General features: G+C 54.6%; 1 protein-coding gene across 1 annotated transcript in view; it reads left to right on the plus strand.

Annotated features, from left to right (window-relative positions):
* The window catches only part of LOC140378047 (3-oxo-5-alpha-steroid 4-dehydrogenase 2-like), a 52,671-nt gene that overhangs the window by 23,788 nt on the left and 16,371 nt on the right, over nt 1-12,512 (plus strand). The window lies entirely within an intron of this gene.

Here is a 12,512-nt window from a genome sequence, read left to right on the forward strand (position 1 = left end):
CTGGACTAGACCTGGACCAGACCAGGACTAGACCAGGACTAGACCAGGACTAGACCTGGACTAAACTAAGTTCAGATCCGGTTCTAGACCTGGTTCAGACATGGTTCAGACCTGGTTCTAGACCTGGTTCAGACCTGGATCTAGACCTGGTCCAGACCTGGTTCTAGACCTGGTTATGACCTGGTTCTAGACCTGGTCCAGACCTGGTCCAGACCTGGTCCAGACCTGGTTCAGACCTGGTTCAGACCTGGTCCAGACCTGGTCCAGACCTGGTCCAGACCTGGTTCTAGACCTGGTTCAGACCTGGTTCTAGACCTGGTTCAGACCTGGTTCAAGCCTGGTTAAGACCTGGTTCTAGACCTGGTTCAGACCTGGTCCAGATCTGGTCCAGACCTGGTTCGGACCTGGTTCTAGACCTGGTTCAGACCTGGTTCAGACCTTGTTCAGATCTGGTTCAGACCTGGTTCTTGACCTGGTCCAGACCCGGTTCAGACCTGGTTCAGACCTGGTTCAGACCTGGTTTCAGACCTGGTTCCAGACCTGGTTTCAGACCTGGTTCAGACCTGGTCCAGACCTGGTTCTAGACCTGGTTCAGACCTGGTTCAGACCTGGTCCAGACCTGGTTCAGACCTGGTTCAGGCCTGGGTAAGACCTGGTTCTAGACCTGGTTCAGACCTGGTTCTGACCTGGTCCAGACCTGGTTCAGACCTGGTTCCAGACCTTGTTCAGACCTGGTTTAGACCTGCTCCAGACCTGGTCTAGACCTGCTCCAGACCTGGTTCAGACCTGGTTCTAGACCTGGTTCAGACCTGGTTCAGACCTGGTTCTAGACCTGGTTCAGACCTGGTTCTAGACCTGGTTCTTGACCTGGTCCAGACCTGGTTCAGACCTAGTTTCAGACCTTGTTCCAGACCTGGTTTCAGACCTGGTTTCAGACCTGGTTCAGACCTGGTTCAGACCTGGTTCAGACCTGGTTCCAGACCTGGTTCCAGACCTGGTTGCAGACCTGGTTCAGACCTGGTTCAGACCTGGTTCAGACCTGGTCCAGACCTGGTTCTAGACCTGGTTCAGACCCGGTTCTAGGCCTGGTTCAGACCTGGGTCGGACCTGGTTCAGACCTGGTTCTGACCTGGTCCAGACCTTGTTCAGACTTGGTTCCAGACCTGGTTCAGACCTGGCTCTTGACCTGGTCCAGAACTGGTTCAGACCTGGTTCGGACCTGGTTCTAGACCTGGTTCAGACCTGTTTCAGACCTGGTTCAGACCTGGTTCAGACCCGGTTCTAGGCCTGGTTCAGACCTGGTTCTAGACCTGGTTCTAGACCTGGTTCAGACCTGGTTCTAGACCTGGTTCAGACCTGGTCCAGAACTCGTCCAGACCTGGTCCAGATCTTGTCCAGACCTGGTTCTAGACCTGGTTCAGACCTGGTTCAGACCTGGTTCAGACCTGGTTCAGACCCGGTTCGGACCCGGTTCTAGGCCTGGTTCAGACCTGGTTTTAGACCTGGTTCTAGACCTGGTTCAGACCTGGTTCTAGACCTGGCTCTAGACCTGGTTCTACACCTGGTTCTAGACCTGGTTCTACACCTGGTTCTAGACCTGGTTTAGACCTGGTCCAGATCTAGTCCAGATCTTGTTCTAGACCTGGTCCAGACCTGGTCCAGACCTGGTCCAGACCTGGACCAGACCTGGTTCAGACCTGGTCCAGACCTGGTTCAGACCTGGTTCAGACCTGGTTCTGACCTGGTCCAGACCTGGTTCAGACCTGGTTCAGACCTGGTCCGGACCTGGTTCAGACCTGGTTCAGGCCTGGTTAAGACCTGGTTCTAGACCTGGTTCAGACCTGGTTCTGACCTGGTCCAGACCTGGTTCAGACCTGGTTCCAGACCTGGTTCAGACCTGGTTTAGACCTGCTCCAGACCTGGTCTAGACCTGCTCCAGACCTGGTTCAGACCTGGTTCTAGACCTGGTTCAGACCTGGTTCAGACCTGGTTCTAGACCTGGTTCAGACCTGGTTCAGACCTGGTCCAGACCTGGTTCTAGACCTGGTCCAGACCCGGACTAGACCTGGACCAGACGAGGACTAGACCTGGACCAGACCAGGACTAGACAGGACTAGACCAGGACTAGACCTGGACTAAAATAAGTTCAGACCCGGTTCTAGACCTGGTTCAAACATGGTTCAGACCTGGTTCTAGACCTGGTTCAGACCTGGTTCAGACCTGGTTCTAGACCTGGTTCTTGACCTGGTCCAGACCTGGTTCAGACCTGGTTCAGACCTGGTCTAGACCTGGTTCAGACCTGGTCCAGACCTGGTTCTAGACCTGGTCCAGACCTGGTTCAGACCTGGTCCAGACCTGATCCAGACCTGGCTCTAGACCTGATTCTACACCTGGTTCTAGACCTGCTTCAGACCTGGTCTAGACCTGCTCCAGACCTGCTCCAGACCTGGTTCAGACCTGGTTCTGACCTGGTTCAGACCTGGTTCTAGACCTGGTTCAGACCTGGTTCAGACCTGGTTCAGACCTGGTCCAGATCTAGTCCAGACCTTGTTCTAGACCTGGTTCAGACCTTGTTCAGACCTGGTCCAGACCTGGTCCAGACCTGGTCCAGACCTGGTTCTAGACCTGGTTCTAAACCTGGTTCAGACCTGGTTCTAGACCTGGTTCAGACCTGTTTCAGACCTGTTTCAGACCTGTTTCATACCTGGTCCAGACCTGGTTCTAGACCTGGTCCAGACCTGGTTCAGACCTGGTTCAGACCTGGTCCAGACCTGGTCCATACCTGGCTCTAGACCTGGTTCTACACCTGGTTCTAGACCTGGTTCAGACCTGGTCCAGATCTAGTCCAGACCTTGTTCTAGACCTGGTTCAGACCTGGTCCAGACCTGGTTCAGACCTGGTTCAGACCTGGTTCTAGACCTGGTTCAGACCTGGTCCAGACCTGGTTCAGACCTGGTTCAGACCTGGTTAAGACCTGGTTCTAGACCTGGTCCAGACCTGGTTTCTAGACCTGGTTCAGACCTGGTTCAGACCTGGTGTGTGTACATGTACATACCTGGTTCAGACCTGGTTCAGACCTGGTCCAGACCTGGTCCAGACCTGGTTCAGACCTGGCTTTAGACCTGGTTCTACACCTGGTTCTAGACCTGGTTCAGACCTGGTCCAGACCTGGTCCAGACCTGGTCCAGACCTGGTCCAGACCTGGTTCAGACCTGGTTCAGATCTGGTCCAGACCTGGTCCAGACCTGGTTCAGACCTGGTTCAGACCTGGTTCAGACCTGGTTCAGACCTGGTTCTAGACCTGGTTCAGACCTGGTCCAGACCTGGTTCAGACCTGGTTCAGGCCTGGTTAAGACCTGGTTCTAGACCTGGTTCAGACCTGGTTCAGACCTGGTTCTGACCTGGTCCAGACCTGGTCCAGACCTGGTTTCTAGACCTGGTTCAGACCTGGTTTTAGACCTGGTTCAGACCTGGTTCTAGACCTGGTCCAGACCTGGTCCAAACCTGGTCCAGACCTGGTTCTAGACCTGGTTCAGACCTGGTTTTAGACCTAGTTCTGACCTGGTTCAGACCTGGTTCTAGACCTGGTTCAGACCTGTTTCAGACCTGTTTCAGACCTGGTTCAGACCTGGTCCAGACCTGGTCCAGACCTGGTCCAGACCTGGTCCAGACCTGGCTTTAGACCTGGTTCTACACCTGGTTCTAGACCTGGTTCAGACCTGGTCCAGATCTAGTCCAGACCTTGTTCTAGACCTGGTTCAGACCTGGTCCAGACCTGGTCCAGACCTGGTCCAGACCTAGTTCTGACCTGGTTCAGACCTGGTTCTAGACCTGGTTCAGACCTGTTTCAGACCTGTTTCAGACCTGGTTCAGACCTGGTCCAGACCTGGTCCAGACCTGGTCCAGAACTGGTCCAGACCTGGCTTTAGACCTGGTTCTACACCTTGTTCTAGACCTGGTTCAGACCTGGTCCAGATCTAGTCCAGACCTTGTTCTAGACCTGGTTCAGACCTGGTCCAGACCTGGTCCAGACCTGGTCCAGACCTGGTTCAGACCTGGTTCAGACCTGGTCCAGACCTGGTTCAGACCTGGTTCAGACCTGGTTCAGACCTGGTTCTAGACCTGGTTCATACCTGGTCCAGACCTGGTTCAGACCTGGTTCAGACCTGGTTAAGACCTGGTCCTAGACCTGGTCCATACCTGGTCCTAGACCTGGTCCATACCTGGTTCACACCTGGTTCTGACCTGGTTCAGACCTGGTTCAGACCTAGTTCAGACCTGGTCCAGACCTGGTTCAGACCTGGTTCTAGACCTGGTTCAGACCTGGTTCAGACTTGGTTCCAGACCTGGTTCAGACCTGGTTCTTGACCTGGTCCAGAACTGGTTCAGACCTGGTTCAGACCCGGTTCTAGGCCTGGTTCGGACCTGGTTCTAGACCTGGTTCTAGACCTGGTTCAGACCTGGTCCAGAACTCGTCCAGACCTGGTCCAGACCTGGTTCAGACCTGGTCTAGACCTGCTCCAGACCTGGTCCAGATCTGGTTCTAGACCTGGTTCAGACCTGGTTCAGACCTGGTTCTAGACCTGGTTCTAGACCTGGTCCAGACCCGGACTAGACCTGGACCAGACGAGGACTAGACCTGGACCAAACCAGGACTAGACCAGGACTGGACCAGGACTAGACCAGGACTAGACCAGGACTAGACCAGGACTAGACCTGGACTAAACTAAGTTCAGACCCGGTTCTAGACCTGGTTCAGACATGGTTCAGACCTGGTTCTAGACCTGGTCCAGACCCGGACTAGACCTGGACCAGACGAGGACTAGACCTGGACCAGACCAGGACTAGACCAGGACTAGACAAGGACTAGACCAGGACTAGACCAGGACTAGACCAGGACTAGACCTGGACTAAATTAAGTTCAGACCCGGTTCTAGACCTGGTTCAAACATGGTTCAGACCTGGTTCTAGACCTGGTTCAGACCTGGTTCAGACCTGGTTCTAGACCTGGCTCAGACCTGGTTCAGACCTGGTTCAGACCTGGTTCTTGACCTGGTCCAGACCTGGTTCAGACCTACCTGGTCCAGACCTGGTTCAGACCTGGTCTAGACCTGCTCCAGACCTGGTCCGGATCTGGTTCTAGACCTGGTTCAGACTTGGTTCAGACCTGGTCCAGACCTGGTTCTAGACCTGGTCCAGACCCGGACTAGACCTGGACCAGACGAGGACTAGACCTGGACCAGACCAGGACTAGACCAGGACTAGACCAGGACTAGACCAGGACTAGACCAGGACTAGACCAGGACTAGACCTGGACTAAACTAAGTTCAGACCCGGTTCTAGATCTGGTTCAGACCTGTTTCAGACCTGGTTCAGACCTGGTCCAGACCTGGTCCAGACCTGGTCCAGACCTGGTCCAGACCTGGCTTTAGACCTGGTTCTACACCTGGTTCTAGACCTGGTTCAGACCTGGTCCAGATCTAGTCCAGACCTTGTTCTAGACCTGGTTCAGACCTGGTCCAGACCTGGTCCAGACCTGGTCCAGACCTAGTTCTGACCTGGTTCAGACCTGGTTCTAGACCTGGTTCAGACCTGTTTCAGACCTGTTTCAGACCTGGTTCAGACCTGGTCCAGACCTGGTCCAGACCTGGTCCAGAACTGGTCCAGACCTGGCTTTAGACCTGGTTCTACACCTTGTTCTAGACCTGGTTCAGACCTGGTCCAGATCTAGTCCAGACCTTGTTCTAGACCTGGTTCAGACCTGGTCCAGACCTGGTCCAGACCTGGTCCAGACCTGGTTCAGACCTGGTTCAGACCTGGTCCAGACCTGGTTCAGACCTGGTTCAGACCTGGTTCAGACCTGGTTCTAGACCTGGTTCATACCTGGTCCAGACCTGGTTCAGACCTGGTTCAGACCTGGTTAAGACCTGGTCCTAGACCTGGTCCATACCTGGTCCTAGACCTGGTCCATACCTGGTTCACACCTGGTTCTGACCTGGTTCAGACCTGGTTCAGACCTAGTTCAGACCTGGTCCAGACCTGGTTCAGACCTGGTTCTAGACCTGGTTCAGACCTGGTTCAGACTTGGTTCCAGACCTGGTTCAGACCTGGTTCTTGACCTGGTCCAGAACTGGTTCAGACCTGGTTCAGACCCGGTTCTAGGCCTGGTTCGGACCTGGTTCTAGACCTGGTTCTAGACCTGGTTCAGACCTGGTCCAGAACTCGTCCAGACCTGGTCCAGACCTGGTTCAGACCTGGTCTAGACCTGCTCCAGACCTGGTCCAGATCTGGTTCTAGACCTGGTTCAGACCTGGTTCAGACCTGGTTCTAGACCTGGTTCTAGACCTGGTCCAGACCCGGACTAGACCTGGACCAGACGAGGACTAGACCTGGACCAGACCAGGACTAGACCAGGACTGGACCAGGACTAGACCAGGACTAGACCAGGACTAGACCTGGACTAAACTAAGTTCAGACCCGGTTCTAGACCTGGTTCAGACATGGTTCAGACCTGGTTCTAGACCTGGTCCAGACCCGGACTAGACCTGGACCAGACGAGGACTAGACCTGGACCAGACCAGGACTAGACCAGGACTAGACAAGGACTAGACCAGGACTAGACCAGGACTAGACCAGGACTAGACCTGGACTAAATTAAGTTCAGACCCGGTTCTAGACCTGGTTCAAACATGGTTCAGACCTGGTTCTAGACCTGGTTCAGACCTGGTTCAGACCTGGTTCTAGACCTGGCTCAGACCTGGTTCAGACCTGGTTCAGACCTGGTTCTTGACCTGGTCCAGACCTGGTTCAGACCTACCTGGTCCAGACCTGGTTCAGACCTGGTCTAGACCTGCTCCAGACCTGGTCCGGATCTGGTTCTAGACCTGGTTCAGACTTGGTTCAGACCTGGTCCAGACCTGGTTCTAGACCTGGTCCAGACCCGGACTAGACCTGGACCAGACGAGGACTAGACCTGGACCAGACCAGGACTAGACCAGGACTAGACCAGGACTAGACCAGGACTAGACCTGGACTAAACTAAGTTCAGACCCGGTTCTAGATCTGGTTCAGACATGGTTCAGACCTGGTTCTAGACCTGGTCCAGACCCGGACTAGACCTGGACCAGACGAGGACTAGACCTGGACCAGACGAGGACTAGACCAGGACTAGACCAGAACTAGACCAGGACTAGACCAGGACTAGACCTGGACTAAACTAAGTTCAGACCCGGTTCTAGACCTGGTTCAAACATGGTTAAGACCTGGTTCAGACCTGGTTCTTGACCTGGTCCAGACCTGGTTCAGACCTGGTTCAGACCTGGTCCAGACCTGGTTCTAGACCTGGTCCAGACCTGGTCCAGATCTGGCTCTAGACCTGGTTCTACACCTGGTTCTAGACCTGGTCTAGACCTGCTCCAGACCTGCTCCAGACCTGGTTCAGACCTGGTTCTGACCTGGTTCAGACCTGGTTCAGACCTGGTTCTAGACCTGGTTCAGACCTGGTCCAGATCTAGTCCAGACCTTGTTCTAGACTTGGTCCAGACCTGGTTTCTAGACCTGGTTCAGACCTGGTTTTAGACCTGGTTCAGACCTGGTTCTAGACCTGGTCCAGACCTGGTCCAAACCTGGTCCAGACCTGGTTCTAGACCTGGTTCTAGACCTGGTTTTAGACCTGGTTCTGACCTGGTTCAGACCTGGTTCAGACCTGGTGTGTGTACATGTACATACCTTGTTCAGACCTGGTTCAGACCTGGTTCAGACCTGGTCCAGACCTGGTCCAGACCTGGTCCAGACCTGGCTCTAGACCTGGTTCTACACCTGGTTCTAGACCTGGTTCAGACCTGGTCCAGATCTAGTCCAGACCTTGTTCTAGACCTGGTTCAGACCTGGTCCAGACCTGGTCCAGACCTGGTCCAGACCTGGTTCAGACCTGGTTCAGACCTGGTTCAGACCTGGTTCTAGACCTGGTTCTAGACCTGGTTCAGACCTGGTTTTAGACTTGGTCCAGACCTGGTCCAGACCTGGTCCAGACCTGGTTCTAGACCTGGTTCTAGACCTGGTTCAGACCTGGTTTGAGACCTGGTTCAGACCTGGTTCTAGACCTGGTCCAGACCTGGTCCAGACCTGGTCCAAGACCTGGTCCAGAACTGGTTCTAGACCTGGTTCAGACCTGGTTTTAGACCTGGTTCAGACCTGGTTCTAGACCTGGTTCTAGACCTGGTTCAGACCTGGTTTTAGACCTGGTTCAGACCTGGTTCTAGACCTGGTCCAGACCTGGTCCAGACCTGGTCCAAGACCTGGTCCAGACCTGGTTCTAGACCTGGTTCAGACCTGGTTTTAGACTTGGTCCAGACCTGGTCCAGACCTGGTCCAGACCTGGTCCAGACCTGGTTCTAGACCTGGTTCTAGACCTGGTTCAGACCTGGTTTTAGACCTGGTTCAGACCTGGTTCTAGACTTGGTCCAGACCTGGTTCAGACCTGGTCCAGACCTGGTTCAGACCTGGTCCATACCTGGCTCTAGACCTAGTTCTACACCTGGTTCTAGACCTGGTTCAGACCTGGTCCAGACCTGGTCCAGACCTGGTTCTAGACCTGGTTCTAGACCTGGTTTAGACCTGGTTTTAGACCTGGTTCAGACCTGGTTCTAGACCTGGTCCAGACATGGTCCAGACCTGGTCCAAGACCTGGTCCAGACCTGGTTCTAGACCTGGTTCAGACCTGGTTTTAGACTTGGTCCAGACCTGGTCCAGACCTGGTCCAGACCTGGTTCTAGACCTGGTTCAGACCTGGTCCAGACCTGGTAATAGACCTGGTTCAGACCTGGTTCTAGACCTGGTTCAGACCTGGTCCAGACCTGGTCCAAGACCTGGTCCAGACCTGGTCCAGACCTGGTTCAGACCTGGTTCAGACCTGGTTCAGACCTGGTCCAGACCTGGTCCAGATCTTGTCCAGACCTGGTTCAGACCTGGTCCAGACCTGGTAATAGACCTGGTTCAGACCTGGTTTTAGACCTGGTTCAGACCTGGATCTAGACCTGGTCCAGACCTTGTCCAGACCTGGCTCTAGACCTGGTTCTACACCTGGTTCTAGACCTGGTTCAGACCTGGTCCAGACCTGGTCCAGACCTGGTTCTAGACCTGGTTCTAGACCTGGTCCAGACCTGGTTATAGACCTGGTCCAGACCTGGTTCTAGACCTGGTCCAGACCTGGTCCAGACCTGGTCCAAGACCTGGTCCAGACCTGGTTCTAGACCTGGTTCAGACCTGGTTTTAGACTTGGTCCAGACCTGGTCCAGACCTGGTCCAGACCTGGTTCTAGACCTGGTTCTAGACCTGGTTCAGACCTGGTTTGAGACCTGGTTCAGACCTGGTTCTAGACCTGGTTCAGACCTGGTTCTAGACCTGGTTCTAGACCTGGTTCAGACCTGGTTTTAGACCTGGTTCAGACCTGGTTCTAGACCTGGTCCAGACCTGGTCCAGACCTGGTCCAAGACCTGGTCCAGACCTGGTTCTAGACCTGGTTCAGACCTGGTTTTAGACTTGGTCCAGACCTGGTCCAGACCTGGTCCAGACCTGGTTCTAGACCTGGTTCTAGACCTGGTTCAGACCTGGTTTTAGACCTGGTTCAGACCTGGTTCTAGACCTGGTCCAGACCTGGTCCAGACCTGGTCCAAGACCTGGTCCAGACCTGGTTCTAGACCTGGTTCAGACCTGGTTTTAGACCTGGTCCAAGACCTGGTCCAGACCTGGTCCAGACCTGGTTCAGACCTGGTTCAGACCTGGTTCAGACCTGGTCCAGACCTGGTCCAGATCTTGTCCAGACCTGGTTCAGACCTGGTCCAGACCTGGTAATAGACCTGGTTCAGACCTGGTTTTAGACCTGGTTCAGACCTGGATCTAGACCTGGTCCAGACCTTGTCCAGACCTGGCTCTAGACCTGGTTCTACACCTGGTTCTAGACCTGGTCCAGACCTGGTCCAAGACCTGGTCCAAGACCTGGTCCAGACCTGGTTCTAGACCTGGTTCAGACCTGGTTTTAGACTTGGTCCAGACCTGGTCCAGACCTGGTCCAGACCTGGTTCTAGACCTGGTTCTAGACCTGGTTCAGACCTGGTTTGAGACCTGGTTCAGACCTGGTTCTAGACCTGGTTCAGACCTGGTTCTAGACCTGGTTCTAGACCTGGTTCAGACCTGGTTTTAGACCTGGTTCAGACCTGGTTCTAGACCTGGTCCAGACCTGGTCCAGACCTGGTCCAAGACCTGGTCCAGACCTGGTTCTAGACCTGGTTCAGACCTGGTTTTAGACTTGGTCCAGACCTGGTCCAGACCTGGTCCAGACCTGGTTCTAGACCTGGTTCTAGACCTGGTTCAGACCTGGTTTTAGACCTGGTTCAGACCTGGTTCTAGACCTGGTCCAGACCTGGTTCAGACTTGGTCCAGACCTGGTTCAGACCTGGTCCAGACCTGGCTCTAGACCTGGTTCTACACCTGGTTCTAGACCTGGTTCAGACCTGGTCCAGACCTGGTCCAGACCTGGTTCTAGACCTGGTTCTAGACCTTGTTCAGACCTGGTTTTAGACCTGGTTCAGACCTGGTTTTAGACCTGGTCCAGACATGGTCCAGACCTGGTCCAAGACCTGGTCCAGACCTGGTTCTAGACCTGGTTCAGACCTGGTTTTAGACTTGGTCCAGACCTGGTCCAGACCTGGTCCAGACCTGGTTCTAGACCTGGTTCAGACCTGGTCCAGACCTGGTAATAGACCTGGTTCAGACCTGGTTCTAGACCTGGTTCAGACCTGGTCCAGACCTGGTCCAAGACCTGGTTCAGACCTGGTTTTAGACTTGGTCCAGACCTGGTCCAGACCTGGTCCAGACCTGGTTCTAGACCTGGTTCAGACCTGGTTCAGACCTGGTCCAGACCTGGTCCAGACCTGGTTCAGACCTGGTTCAGACCTGGTTCAGACCTGGTCCAGACCTGGTCCAGATCTTGTCCAGACCTGGTTCAGACCTGGTCCAGACCTGGTAATAGACCTGGTTCAGACCTGGTTTTAGACCTGGTTCAGACCTGGATCTAGACCTGGTCCAGACCTGGTTCAGACCCGGTTCTAGGCCTGGTTCAGACCTGTTTCATACCTGGTTCAGACCTGGTCCAGACCTGGTCCAGACCTGGTCCAGACCTGGCTCTAGACCTGGTCCAGACCTGGTCCAGACCTGGCTCTAGACCTGGTTCTACACCTGGTTCTAGACCTGGTTCAGACCTGGTCCAGACCTGGTCCAGACCTGGTTCTAGACCTGGTTCTAGACCTGGTCCAGACCTGGTTCTAGACCTGGTCCAGACCTGGTTCTAGACCTGGTCCAGACCTGGTCCAGACCTGGTCCAGACCTGGTCCAAGACCTGGTCCAGACCTGGTTCTAGACCTGGTTCAGACCTGGTTTTAGACTTGGTCCAGACCTGGTCCAGACCTGGTCCAGACCTGGTTCTAGACCTGGTTCTAGACCTGGTTCTAGACCTGGTCCAGACCTGGTCCAGACCTGGTCCAAGACCTGGTCCAGACCTGGTTCTAGACCTGGTTCAGACCTGGTTTTAGACTTGGTCCAGACCTGGTCCAGACCTGGTCCAGACCTGGTTTTAGACCTGGTTCAGACCTGGTTCTAGACCTGGTCCAGACCTGGTCCAGACCTGGTCCAAGACCTGGTCCAGACCTGGTTCTAGACCTGGTTCAGACCTGGTTTTAGACTTGGTCCAGACCTGGTCCAGACCTGGTCCAGACCTGGTCCAGACCTGGTTCTAGACCTGGTTCTAGACCTGGTTCAGACCTGGTTTTAGACCTGGTTCAGACCTGGTTCTAGACCTGGTCCAGACCTGGTTCAGACCTGGTCCAGACCTGGTTCAGACCTGGTCCAGACCTGGCTCTAGACCTGGTTCTACACCTGGTTCTAGACCTGGTTCAGACCTGGTCCAGACCTGGTCCAGACCTGGTTCTAGACCTGGTTCTAGACCTGGTTCAGACCTGGTTTTAGACCTGGTTCAGACCTGGATCTAGACCTGGTCCAGACATGGTCCAGACCTGGTCCAAGACCTGGTCCAGACCTGGTTCTAGACCTGGTTCAGACCTGGTTTTAGACTTGGTCCAGACCTGGTCCAGACCTGGTCCAGACCTGGTTCTAGACCTGGTTCAGACCTGGTCCAGACCTGGTAATAGACCTGGTTCAGACCTGGTTCTAGACCTGGTTCAGACCTGGTTCAGACCTGGATCCAGACCTGGTCCAGACCTGGTTCAGACCCGGTTATAGGCCTGGTTCAGACCTGGTTCTAGACCTTGTTCTAGACCTGGTTCAGACCCGGTTCTAGACCTGGTTCAGACCTGTTTCATACCTGGTTCAGACCTGGTCCAGACCTGGTCCAGACCTGGTCCAGACCTGGTCCAGACCTGGCTCTAGACCTGGTCCAGACCTGGTCCAGACCTGGCTCTAGACCTGGTTCTACACCTGGTTCTAGACCTGGTTCAGAC

The sequence above is a fragment of the Eucyclogobius newberryi genome, unplaced genomic scaffold (genome assembly GCF_026437365.1).
Source record: "Eucyclogobius newberryi isolate DKJ021-1_F unplaced genomic scaffold, fEucNew1.0.hap1 SCAF_4, whole genome shotgun sequence".
In the NCBI taxonomy this organism is placed as follows: Eukaryota; Metazoa; Chordata; class Actinopteri; order Gobiiformes; family Gobiidae; genus Eucyclogobius; species Eucyclogobius newberryi.